We start from the raw sequence: 13,455 nt of genomic DNA, 5'->3' as shown, positions 1-13,455 counted from the left end.
GCCTGTTTCAGGAGAGGCTGGTTATAATTAGAAGCTGCAGTTCATGCTAGAATGCATCACGAGTTTTGTTTTTATTCTGCTTATATATGTTGCTTTCTTTAGATTGCACTGATTAGTTGCTCATGGCATATAAAGTAAAAAACAACCCCAAGAAAACAATTCGTAATTCAGCACTTAATGTACTAATAAGGCCCAGTACAATATTAAGCCATTGCACTTAGGGAAGGAAATATCTTGTGGAAAATTCTCTGGGTACTGTTTTCCTACATGCCACAAAATTCAAAATTGAACGGCAATCTTGTTTCATGGATTCTTCTTTATTCCAGGAAGTGTGTACTTAGGATGCAAATTTCAGTATTTTCCACAGAAATTTAGAGTAGTTTAGTTGACTCCACATAGCCACATTGTCATACAGCTTAAAGATTTTGTGACCAAAATCTCAAATCGGTTAATGATTAGCCTTGCTAGGGAGGATAAAGGTAATAATATAAAGAACAGTGTGTCACTAGTAAAATCTGGTCTAGCAGGTCTGTCCAACCCCAGAGTTAATTTAAGTAAGTCCCTAGAGATTTTGTTAAATAGATAAACTAAAAATAAAACTTGGATTCCCTTCCTCCTTTCTTCTAGTTTATTTAAGATTTTTTTCCCATGTATAACTTGTGGATTATTTAATTTTTCTTTAACCTTCTTATCACACCAGGATTTGTATAATTAACTGCATTTGTGGGAAGTGGAGGGCAGGAAGGGAAGGAGGGATTGACAAAATATGGGGAATAGTATGGTGGAAACAAATAGAAATGTGAAAATCTAAAATAAATTATTAATAACAAAACAGAAAGAAAATAAAGGGATATAGTTAAATAAATAGCACTAGAAATAAATGGTGAGGCAGGATATGAACATAAGAAAAGCCCGTTGGATCTGGCCAATGGACCACTAGTCGAGCATCCTGTTTTCACAGCGGCCACCCAGGTGCCCATAGAGAACCCACAAGGAGGACCTGAGCACAATAAAACTTTTCCCTCCTTTGGTTTCCAGCAACTAGTATTCAGAATTATTGCTTTCTCCAGCTGTGGAGCCAGAGCATAGCCATCATGGCTAGTAGCCGTTGATAGCTTTATCCTCCATGAATTTGTTCAATCTTCTTTTAAAGCCACCCAAGGATCTGCTAGCAGGAACTCATGCCTCAATTTCTTTCTCCGTTGTCTCTGCTATGACAAATTTTCAGTTGCACGCCTCTTGGACAGGGAACTTTCCTCTTGTAATTTATACGAAAAACAACAATAGCTCATTGTCTGGAAACAATGGGTCACAGTGGTCTGCATCTTCTGATGGCCAGGTGGCAGGACCAACACAAAAATCCTCAACAAAGACATTGTACTTGTAGATTCCTTAGCAAAGAGTCAGAGGAACAACAGTTGGGAAAACTCTCGTGTGACGAGGCAAAGTCTTTACAGGGTATTCCATTTTAATATTTAATTTCCTTACTTTACAGAGTTTTGTTGGATTTCAACAAACGTCACTAGAAATACATTAGAAGCGGCTACCTCTCTCAAATGAGGATTTAATTTAGGCACAATCAGATAAGAATGATATTTTCATTAATCCTCAGAACCTTAAAGGCATTGTCCAGTATGCTAGGAGTGAAGGTACAGATACGTTTGATGGAACCATTAAGTTCAAAATGATAGTTAGGATATGCTTAATGAGTTTTAGCTGGCTCACGCAACAGACAGATTATAAGTGATGTAGATAATTCATAAAACTTAATTTAAAATGAGAGAGCATTTTTTTAAAAGAAACATTCAATCATCTTTTTTAAAAGAAGGAGGGAATCTATCAGTAATGCAATAAAGGAACAAAGGTAAGAAGATTCAGAAAATGCCTTGATGTCCTCTTCTACAATCCATTATTGATGTGTGTGTTGGTGTGTGTAATGTGCAATTCACATTGCAACTCAGAGCATGGAAAGCTTAAAAAAAACACACACACACCCCCAGAAAACCAACCACCTTTGGTTGCACTACATTTAGAGCGGTGGCTGGAGGGAAAGAAACAGATCATCTGAATCATTCGCCAGGAACACAAACCACAATGATGCGCATCTTCCAAATGAATGTTTAGTGGCAGTATTCATAATATCCATTATGGAGAAAATTGAGCTCTATTCTGTATATCAATCTGTATGTTTCTCTTGACTCAAGTGTCTTCTGTTTTGGTCAATTGGGATAATAATAATAATAATGATAATAATAATAATAATAATAATAATAATAATAATAATAATAATAATAATATCATCATCTTGGGAGACAATGGAGGAGTGCGCCTTTGGGGTTGAAGTCAAGCTGATGGAAGGTTGCAGCGCCGGTTGTTACTGTAGAGGCCGATGCAGATGGCGTTTCTTCTTTCTGCACTCCTCCCAGAGGTCATTTCTCCTCTGGTCACTGCTGTAGATACACAACTTGATGACAACAACAACACTGACAATTGTAATTGTGATTGTAATTACACTGCACTATCCCTGGAAGAATGAAAGGACAGATTCCTGCCTCTGTCGGAGTTTCTGCAATACGTTTAGCAGGATGTGGATTTGTTCGATTTCCAGATTTTACAAGGAATGGTTGGTTAGCTGACCATTTTCAGGATGTTTTATGGGAGGTATGGATAACTTGTGGCCTTTTGGATATTGTTGGACAGCAGCTGCCATCATCCCTGCACACTGGTCACAAGTTCCCCATCCTAGCTTTATGGCCATTGCCCAGAGTGACTTATTTTCTGAATCTGGCCCACTTGTGCTCAGGATTACAGGAAGAAACATCATTATTATATACAGAGACATCCCACAACAGCCACCAGCTACGTCCACATTCAGAGCAACTCTATTGCCCCCAGCCAAAGCTGCTGTGCTAATGAAAAACTGATTAGTCATGGAATCTCTTCCAACAATATATTTCTATCATTCTGACATTCTTTGTCAAAACACATTTTGCCTTTCATTGTTTTTTGTTCTTTTTATATATATAAAAAAATAAAAGTATTTAACAATGTAAGTATTAAACGAAAATGTCATGCCTCTCAATAACTTCCATTGTTGCAACTGTGGGAATGTAGAGGGCTATGATATCATCACTGGGAACAATTTTTAAATTCCCATTGAGGGGGAAAAAGAGTCTATCCTGAACAGAACCCTCTCTGTTCCATAGGCCCAACAGAATTTAAATAGGGAACTCAACCACCACAAGACCCCCTCCCTGCCAAAAGTGATTGAATTCACAAGGTACAAAGAAGAATATCCCATAGCTTCTGGGTAAATAAACTGCCATATATCTAAAACGCTGACTCATAAGAAAAATATTCAGGGTAGCACTTCTCTGAAATAGGGGTTTTTATGCTGACAAATAGTTAAAAGGTCTGCTTACTTGCATCTTTCTCTAAGTACCCCCATATTTTATTTTCCTCCAACTTTAGCCCCATTTTCAGGTAGCAATAAGAATAAAATTAACGAGGGGATAACATGCGCTAGTGCTTTGCTTCTCCCCACCTTCTGACAGTTGTAAAAGATGGGGGACACAAACAGAAACAAGCCACATAAACCACAAGCAGTAAGGACAGAATTTGGCTTCTTTCCTTCTCCATACAGCACAGTCATGGCTGGGGAGAAGCAAAGACTTGTGTACATAAACAAATCCAGGCAAGCAAGGGGACTTGATGAGGGCAGAGAACAGGTGGAGTGAGTGGTTGGTCTTGGGAGAGTCTTGAGGGCCATATAGAAAGTCCTGGATTGACACATTGGGCTCCAGGCCTGAGGTTTCTTATCCCTGTTGCCTGTCCTGCAATTACAGTTATAGTGAATGGCAAAAGAGAGAGAGATACTTGGCACCCACTTATTTTGTGATTCTAGCACCAGGCAAAAAACCTTTCTTTATTTTCTAAGGCATTTTAAGTTGTGTTTTATATTCAGTTTTTTAATATTATATCTACCCTATGCTATTTTATATTTAATAAGTCTTTTCTATTTCTTCTTAATATTATTGTTTACATTATTGGTTTTTTTATTGTGTTGTGCAGATGCCATCCTGGAAAAACTTTCATTGTTTTCGTCTTCAAAATAAGTCAAGTCTCATTGTGGCATTAGCTGTAGCTGTCTTTTGCCCAACTTGCCTGTGTGTGTGTGTGTGTGTGTGTGTGTGTGTGTATACGTGTGCCCTTTTTTATGCACATGAATTTTTCATTTGCATGAGCAAAGTAATATGTGAGTTGATAGATGAATGAGTCTCAGCCATGTCATTTTTCATGACTTCCAAATAGTATCCAAAATCGCAGACTTTACTGTGTCTGAAACTCATGAGCTGTGAGCTCTTACTACACAACTCGCATGAATGGAGAGCCATCGCAAATTAAAAGGTGACACCCCACTGAGTGTAACACGTGAACCAGTCCTCTGTGAGAAGAGCCAGAAAACCTAGGCAGCAGAGAGGGAGAGATGCAGCGAGTTACAGCATCTGGGCTCTGGACTGTTTGTTCCTTATTTAAACAGGAACTTCTGTAAGTAGAAAGTTCAACAGAGCAATAAAGTGAGCAGAAATAATCCAGATTATGTATTATGAGTAAATATGGCAGTGAAACACAGTATCTAAGCTTCGTCAATGAGCACAAGTGCACTTGACTAAAGGTAAGATATGACTGGTGGGCACTTGCCCAGGCTTTGCACTTTTCTGCAGTCAAAGGATGTGCCTACCATTTTTGTGGGGACATGGTACTGTCACTTCAGCAGAAAGCTTCTTCAGTGAGAAAGTTGGTGATGATTAGGAATCTATGTGAAATGCCCTTTTTATTCTGCATTTGTGATGATTTATGCTCACGGTGTTATCAGGCTGGTTGTATATATGTGACCTTGCTTTCAACACTGTCCATGCAAAGTGTTGCTAAGTTTCTAATCAGTGCATGTCCTGTGCTGTGTGTGTGTGTCCCACTTTTGTTGCACTATAGTCCAAGAGTGCCCCTCCAGCGGGCAATAATGCAGTATTGTTAGAGAAGCATCACAGAACAAAGCAGAATGATGTATGGACAGGACACAACCCTACTGCAGACATTTTGTGATTGATGAAAAATATGAAATATGCCCACAGGTTCAAAAATGTTGGCAACTCCTAATTAGAGTGCCAGACAAGACCTGGGGAGATCTATGCTCAAATATACACTCAGTCATAAAATTCACCAGTCGCCAACCTCAACTCTAACCTACAAGGGAGAACTATGCATGCTGCCTTGAGTTTGTTGGTGGAAAAGCAGGATATAAATAAAGCAAATAAGTAAACAATAAATAACAGACCTGGAACTCAAGAGTCTCAGAGTATTACATTAATTTTCCATCATTTATCCTCCATCTTCCCACAATTTCTTATAAGCCCCCAAATGGTAATGATTTTCCTTTTAAAAAAATAGTATGCGCTTCTTCACCTTAGTGATGTGCTACCAAACAGAGGACGATCTAAAGGTCTGGGTTGTAATCGATCTAAAGGTCTGGGTTGTAATCGTAGGTTCTGTTTCCATAAGCTGGCTTTTTGAGCAGGTTTTCTCAAAACTTCCTCACCTTCAGCTTACAATGAGGATGTGAAAGCAAGTAAAATTCACCTCTTACTAAAATCAACAGGAAACCCTCATGCTTCTGGCAACAGAGGATGTGGTATATTATTCACGCTCAAGTAGAACTCTGCATGCTACCTGATTGCTTCTTTCCTATGAAATATCAGCCATAAAGTACCTGTGAAGAGCAAGGCATTCTTCTGAAAGAATTTTTCCATGGGGTGCTGGAGGAAAAAAAAACGGAGAGGAAGGAATTCGCCCCTGCCTTCACCTCTGCTCTGGAATGCTGATGGTCCTGTGGAGATTCCAGAAATTGTTGGAAGTCATAATTATTGATTGAGAAGCCACATGTGCATTCAACTCTCTGCTAAACAACCAGTTCCCTCAGGCTTAAATTAGCCTTAAAGGCAAGGTAATTTGTTCCTGTGGTCAGACTTCACTTAACACAAACCTGGTATGCTATTGAATATACATGGAACAAGCAGAGAGCTAGGGCACAAACACCCAGAGATGGCCCAAGGCATTTCTGTGCCCAGGGCAAATGATTTAAATGGCGCCCCTCCTGGTGGTAAAAATGGACAGAGCAACCCAACTGGAGAATCCAGGCTGGAAGAAAACCAGCTCCAAAGCCATGCCAGTCATGCGCTGACCAGGACAGGAGTTGGGAGGGGATTGCCTCTTGACACACCCCGCTCACACTCATTTTATCTCCTTACAATCATTGGAGCACTGAGGGTGAAGGGACAGCAGCTATACCAAAAAGGCTTCCAAAGACGGGTCTTGTCTCTGTTGGAAGGGAGACCCCCAACATCCTATGCCTCCTAGGTCACCTTCCAAGAACCACAGGTTTGCACCCTCAACTGTACTTTGTTACATTATTTCTTTTTCGACGTTTAAATAACACCTCGTAATCCGCATCTGAGTCACACCACAGCTGTGAGAATGGACAGTGTGTGTCTGTATTGAAGAAAGTCCTCTTCAGACATTATTTATTTGATTTATATGATATCTCTCCCCCCCCCCCGCAAGGAGTTCAAGGTGGCATGCATGTATTGTTTCCCCCCTCCCCATTTTATTCTCACAACAACACTGAGTGTTAGATTAGGCTAAGAGACAGTGACTGGCCCAAGGTGACACAGTGACCTTCATGGCTGTATGGGAATTTGAACCCTGGTCTCACAGCTCTTAGTCCAACATTAACCACTACATCACACGGACTCAAATCATAGGACTGGGTAATATACAAAGACTCCCACAGGAGTCTTTGCAGCTCAGGAGTCTTTGCAGCTCAGGAGCTGCAAGATTCAGTGTAACAGTGGTTAATGCTGCAATATTTGGCCAGTATTATTTGGTGTTTTATCCAAGAATCCAGGGTGCTGCACATATGGAATTCAACTATGGTGCAGAATTTATTTGACAAGGTAGGAGTAAATACCACAGCCTTTCTTACCACCTTTCACATCTGACAGACCTTCTGCTTTTATGCTCTGGGAAATTGCATGGGATATTTTGACAGCTGAAAGTGATTTTTGTATCTGACACAGCCGTTCGGGTTCAGGTTCTAAAATATTAACAAGCAATCTCGTTCTCTCGTTCTCTCAGGGTTTAGATTACAGAATTTTGCAAAGTGCAGTGAAAAGGATACGTTCTTGTTCCTCTTTTTCAGGGATGAGGAACCTCAGTCCTGGGGCCTGCGTGTAGCCCCTCAGGTCTCTCTGCCAGACCCCTGGGACTCTTCTTAGGCCATGCTCCTCCTCACACACGCCTCTCCCCAGGTCACACCCTCCCATGCCCTTTTCAAATGCTTCTTCCTGGTGGCTCCTCAAAGCAATGGTGTCTTCTGCTTACCTGGATGCAGTGTGGATAGTGCAGTGTATTGGCTCTCCTGGCTTGCTGTACGAGGAGCTGCCTGAGTTAACTCTCGGGCACGGTGTTTTTAGTTTCTGTTCTGCTTGCGCAGCCTGCTGTGTGGTTTTTAAGTTGATATTGTCTATGCTTCCTCAGTGCAGCTTCAGAGCGTTGTGTTTGTGAGTGTGGGTGAAGAAAATATGGGTTTTCCATGGCTGAATGTTGCCTACTACACCAAAGTTGGAGCCACATCCATTGCTCCTCCCCCATTTCCCTACGGCCATATCCTAGCTGCCTCTGGCACTCATAGCTGTCAACTTTTCCCTTTTTTTAAGGGAAATTCCCTTATTCTGAATAGGATTCCTCGCAAGAAAAGGGAAAAGTTGACAGCTATGCTGGCCCTATTCACCACCACTAGTATGTGGCCCCTGGGAAGTTGCCCATGAGGGAATGTGGGCCTGGGGAAAAAAAGCTCCCCACACCTGCCCTATGTCTATACAGTGGTACATTGGTTTTCAAATTTAATCCATTCCAGGAGTCTGTACGACTCCCAAAACCATTCAAAAACCAAGGCACGGCTTCTGTTTGCTTGCAGGAGCTTCCTGCACTCAATCGGAAACTGCAGAAGCCATGTCGGATATTCACCTACTGAAAAACGTTCGCAAACTGGAACACCTACTTCCGGGTTTGTGGCATTCGGGAGCCAATTTGTTTGACAACTAAGCTGTTCGGGAACCAAGGTACCACTGTAGTTATATTTTTCTGATTTCCCATTTTACCCCATGCTTAGGTTTATTGAAAAGCATAACAGAACCCTCCAGAAGTGAGCTGCCAGAATGTGCGGAACAGAAGTTCAAATGCACTGGTTGAAGGGTAGCAGGTACAACCTACTGGGCTGCTGAGAAGGGGAAGGGGGGTCAAGCCAGGCTGCAGGTTCATTGGAGCTAGATCCTGCTTCAGGATACTTATGCAATTTGGCTTTCCACAACAGTTCCTCAAAAGCGCTTCCGGTGACATTAACATTTGCCAGCCAACCTTGACCCAAATCTAGGAAACACTCGCAGGAGTAGTGCACAGAAAGGAGGGATATAAAAAAATTTCATCCTTGTTTTTCCTGCTTGGTCTCTTAAAAGTGTAAGAAGATAAACGAGACCTACGGGAACATGGTGACTTGTGGAAAGAACTGTGCTGTACAGATAAGAACAGAATTAAAGTCTTTTGATATACAACTGCACTTGATTTATTTTAAGGCATAAGGGACATTTGGAAACAAAACATGAGTATTTTAAATTCCCAGCAATATTTGTGAATCTCATCTTTATTCATTTTTACATTTAAAATCTGTGTTTCTGGGTGTGGGAGAATTCAGTATTGGGCTCCTTTCACATAACAGCTGAGTGTACTAGGAGGATATACTTACCATCCCCTCACCATTTCCATGACACCATCTCCATGACACAATAGCCAGTTTCCATCATGGAAACTAACTTCCCAGAAACAGAGAGTACAACTGATACAGGCCCTCTCATCCTGGAAACAAGAGATATCCCAGTGTTTTTGTTGTAGTTAATAACTGCAAGGTGTTTTACGTGTACTGTATTGCAAATATAAAAGAAAAAAGATGAACTGTGGTGGGTGTGGAATAAATTTGGCTAGCATCTAAGTAAGGTTTATAGATTACAAACATAGTTTATTTGGCTACATAGAAACTGAGCAGATAAAGAATCAAGCTGTAGAAGAAGCACATACACAGAAAAGCTGGGGAAAGGACACAGGAACTAGATAAAGAGTGAGTCAGCATGAAGCTATGCTCCAGAAATGAAAAATGAATGCTTGGGAAATGGGACCAGTGGAAATTTGGTTAGCTCCATAGGCATGAATCAGCAAAGAGATACTGAAATACTATCCATGCACCATGCTCCCATGCATGAGAATGGATCAGTAGCTTCCTATCAAAAATTAAGGGCCATTGACCTTTTATATTTGGATACAAAACACACACAAATAGTATGCTGGATATGAAGACCTTGAACATACAGGAGTGGCAATATCTTTCCTCTCGTGTGTATTTTAAAGTGAAATGTGATCTCTAAACATGCACTTCCATATTTCACAAGTCACATGAGCATTTTGTATTAGGGATCTATAGCAAAAAAAAATTTAAACAAATTTCAATAAGCAGACATAATGAATCTATAATAGGTGATCAGCAGAGTTTATGAGGCAGAGGGCCTGTCTGAATGGTGTTTGCGGCATGTAGTTTAACAGGAAAGGCTGGGCCAGTGGAAGTCCAGCTATGCCAACCGATGCCAAAGGCGTTTACATCCAGTGTCACGGGCTTATTTCAGTGCAGATTAACATTTGGCATGCCAGTATGAATGATCATGTGTGGCAGTGGAGTATCAAGAGCTGACCCAGGCTAAATTCTGCACATGGGTTGTTTTTTGTAGCCACCCACCATGCACAGTAGCAATCATAAGAAAAGGGCAAATGCTGAATGCCTGTATTCTCTGTGGTTGCACCATCGTACAGTGGTACCTCTGGTTACGTACTTAATTCGTTCTGGACATCCGTTCTTAACCTGAAACTGTTCTTAACCTGAAGCACCACTTTAGCTAATGGGGCCTCCTGCTGCCGCTGCGCCGCCGGAGCACGATTTCTGTTCTCATCCTGAAGCAAAGTTCTTAACCCGAGGTACTATTTCTGGGTTAGCGGAGTCTTTAACCTGAAGCGTATGTAACCTGAGGTACCACTGTATTATAGAAAGCACTTGAGAAGATCCAGAAGACATTTCTCTTTTATCAGAGAGTTGCATTTTATTTACCTACAATTTTATTTTATTTTTTATTTTCTTTCCTGTGTTTTCATCATTTCACAGCCTGCAAGTCATAGCACCGTATCTTTCTGTGGTGAAATTTTGTATCATACAGAAAACAAAATGTTCTGCAGATGTAGTCATTTAGGCCTTACATCAATTTCATTGTGAAACTGGGACGCTGCAGATTAACTCCTTGTTCTAAAAAAGAACTTCTTTTGGTTTCCTCATCTAATCATTTCTGCGCAGTCAGTTCAAAAACAAGATTTCAGCTGGGCCAGGGAAGGCTATGCCTTGGTTCACTATGCTCCTCTTTCAAATCCTGTTGTAAGTGACTAATGAAATTACAGACTTGTATGGACGATCCAATTTTTCTGGGCTATGGGAGTGGCTTTTCTCTTAATGCCACAGTGGCATTAACAACATTCCTGCAACAGAGTACTCCTTGTGCTAACACAGTAGAGGAGGGAAAGTAGCCGAAGATGGGGAGTGGGGAGGGGAACATATCCTTTCGTTGTTACTCGTTGTTACACCATGGAGATGTGTATGCCAGTGCAGGAAAGTAAGTGTGCACATTGTTCCAAGAAAATGCCGGTCTTAAAAATATTGAAATAATTGGATTCTTTTCCACAATAATTTTTCCTTTTAAAAAGTATACATTTATATTACTTAAAAGATTATAAAATCCATTTTTTCTTCAGAGAATTGGGATCCCCTCCTCAGTGAATCTCCCCCATTAATCTACACTGGAAAGCTTAGGCAGAGTAAATTTGTTTTTAATTATATTTAAAAAAACATCTGGGACCACACTATTGGGGAATATGAGTTTGGTACTTAGTACTATGCAGAAAGGCCCAGCTCTCTTACCCCTCCATTTTGCTCAAGTGAGGCAAACGCATAGTCCAACCAGCTCCTGAATCCAGAGCCCAGGCTAGGTGTGGTGGGCTTCCATTTCCACCAGAGCTAAACACTATTTGCCTGCCCCCAGGGGTCTGTCTACATCTTCCCAACTCCCAGCAAGGTGTCACATGAGTTATCCACCAAGCATGGCCTGTGCTCTGGCCATAAAATGCCAACTGTTATTCAGTCCAGGATGGGGGAGAGAGCCCTTAAAAATGTGATGCAGTGTGCAGCCAGGGTCTACCAGTCCCTCACCTCAGGACCCATCACCCATCATCAGAAAACCCTGCAATGGACCACCTACTCTTTTACTTATCAGGAGACTGAAAGCCTGTTAGTAACTAGGTCAGCATCGGTAGATTTGGGCTAAAAAGTTTTTATTTTCCAGTCTATTTTGTCCCTCTCCAAACTCCTGGAAAGTTTGTTTGGGGTGCTGGGAATTGTAGTTCTCGGAGGGGTAAACTACTGTTCCCAGAATTCTTGGGGGGTGGGGGAGAATGTGCTTTAAACCCTTGGTGAGTACGCAAATTGCAATTTGGTGCGTATGCAATTACAATCTCCCTCACTATGTTTTTGTCTTGCTCTCCCTTTTTTGTCTCCTGACTATCTCATCCTCACAATGCCCATCCTGTGTATGTCCCTTACACTGATTCATTATATTTCTGTCTGAATCCATTCAGGAAAGCAAAAGTGTGGCCAGTCCTATCGTTAGAGCGAGTTTTTGAGTGTCATGAAAGGCTAGCAACAACTTGAACATTTATTTATTTTATTCTTATTGTATTTTTACTCCCAGGAAGAGGCATGCGTGGGATTTTGTGTCTAAGGTGCCAAAATAACTTGGCCAGCCTTAGGTCCTCTCCACCTTGACATAGGGTGGGGTGCCATTTGCTGTTCCTCCTCAGGCAGCAGGAGCCACAGCGCAGGGCGGGGAGCTGGCGGGGAGACACTAGAAAAGCAGATGGATTAAGCTAACAATGAATTAATGAATTAAGACTAAGTGGGAAACAAGTTCCAAGATTTAAAGAAAACTGTTAGGAAAACAGTGATGAAACTGGAGGGTGCCGAACAGTGGCAAAGATGCTGTGTCGGATGAAGTGTTTGAAAACGTTGAGAGTTCAAGAAAGGCAATGAATGGGCAGAATGTGGAGCAGGCCAAATTGGCGTGTCCACCAGAGTCACTCCCTAGGCGGCAAATAAGTAGAGGTAGAGCTTGAAGTTTGGAAGCACTCCAGGGTCGGATTTAGGTTTGATGAGGCCCTAAGCTACTGAAGGCAATGGGGCCCTTTATATGTCCAGCTGTCCTTTGTCAACAACAAATTAGCGCTGTTTTTTGTGGAGTGTGGTAATTTATAGACCTAATAGGTATCTAAAGCCACATATAGAAATGTGCAAACCAGTGATATTTTAGGGGAACAGGCTAGCAGGTGGGGCCCATTATTTACATCATAGGAGCCTATGCAACACAAAACACTGTTGCTGTATGTAGGTTTTATTTTGTTTGTTTTTTATCTTATAGTTTAGAAATGCACATCCAGGTTTTTTTCCTTTAAATTTTTTGGGGGCCTCCAAGAGCATGGGGCCCTAAGCTATAGCTTGTTTAGCTTATATGTAAATCCGGCACTGAAGCACTCCCAGGTTAATTAAGAAATGCTGTGTATCACTGATGAAACTGCAGTCGACGCATTTTCAAGCACTAAAACTGATTTCTAAGAAAGGTCATGTGAGTACACAGAAAGTTACATCTACGTTGAGGAAGAAAGATACACATTCACTCTGCACATATCTGTGCATGTGTCTGCACAGCCTTCCTGGTCTCCCACCTATCTTTCCTTGGCACTTGTAGTTTTTCTTGGTCTGCCTCTATCCTTTGGGCCTGCCCCCATCTCTCTCAGCTGCTAATCTATTAGTATGTCACATGTAGTTAAAACAGTCTTGCCTTAAGTGTTTTTATGTCTTGGCCTAGACAGAAGGTAGCTTAGGGAGACGATTTAGGTTTTAAAATGTGAATTCCTAACTTCACAAGTTTCTTATGTATAGTTAAACCCCTAATTCATTGCTGTATGCCATGAGCTTCTAATGAACCCTTCCGGGCACAGACCAGTTGATAAGTGGTATAGCTTTTCCCTGAAAAGGAAGAGAAGACACTTGCCTCTTCTAGGATGTGAACTTGGCTTTTTCAGAAACAAATCCACTATCAGATCCATTATTGTGTATATTGTTAGGCTTAATTTGAACAGCACAAAACAAAACTGAAATTAAAATCAGGTGCAAAAATACCTTTTAAATTATCGGGGGCGGGCGGG

The 13,455-nt window shown here is 41.3% G+C and overlaps 1 long non-coding RNA gene across 1 annotated transcript; it reads right to left on the bottom strand.

Moving 5' to 3' along the window:
- Positions 1-2,395: 2,395 nt before the first annotated feature.
- On the bottom strand, positions 2,396-7,664 carry LOC309368135. The gene is made up of 3 exons (XR_014167569.1): positions 7,438-7,664; positions 5,768-5,884; positions 2,396-2,464 (listed from the first exon to the last, which is right to left on the bottom strand). It is a non-coding gene; the product is annotated as an uncharacterized lncRNA (long non-coding RNA).
- Between the last annotated feature and the right edge of the window lie 5,791 nt (positions 7,665-13,455).

The sequence above is a fragment of the Podarcis melisellensis genome (assembly GCF_964234715.1).
Source record: "Podarcis melisellensis genome assembly, chromosome: 4".
Classification (NCBI taxonomy): domain Eukaryota; kingdom Metazoa; phylum Chordata; class Lepidosauria; order Squamata; family Lacertidae; genus Podarcis; species Podarcis melisellensis.
This window is presented reverse-complemented; position numbering and strand designations above follow the sequence as displayed.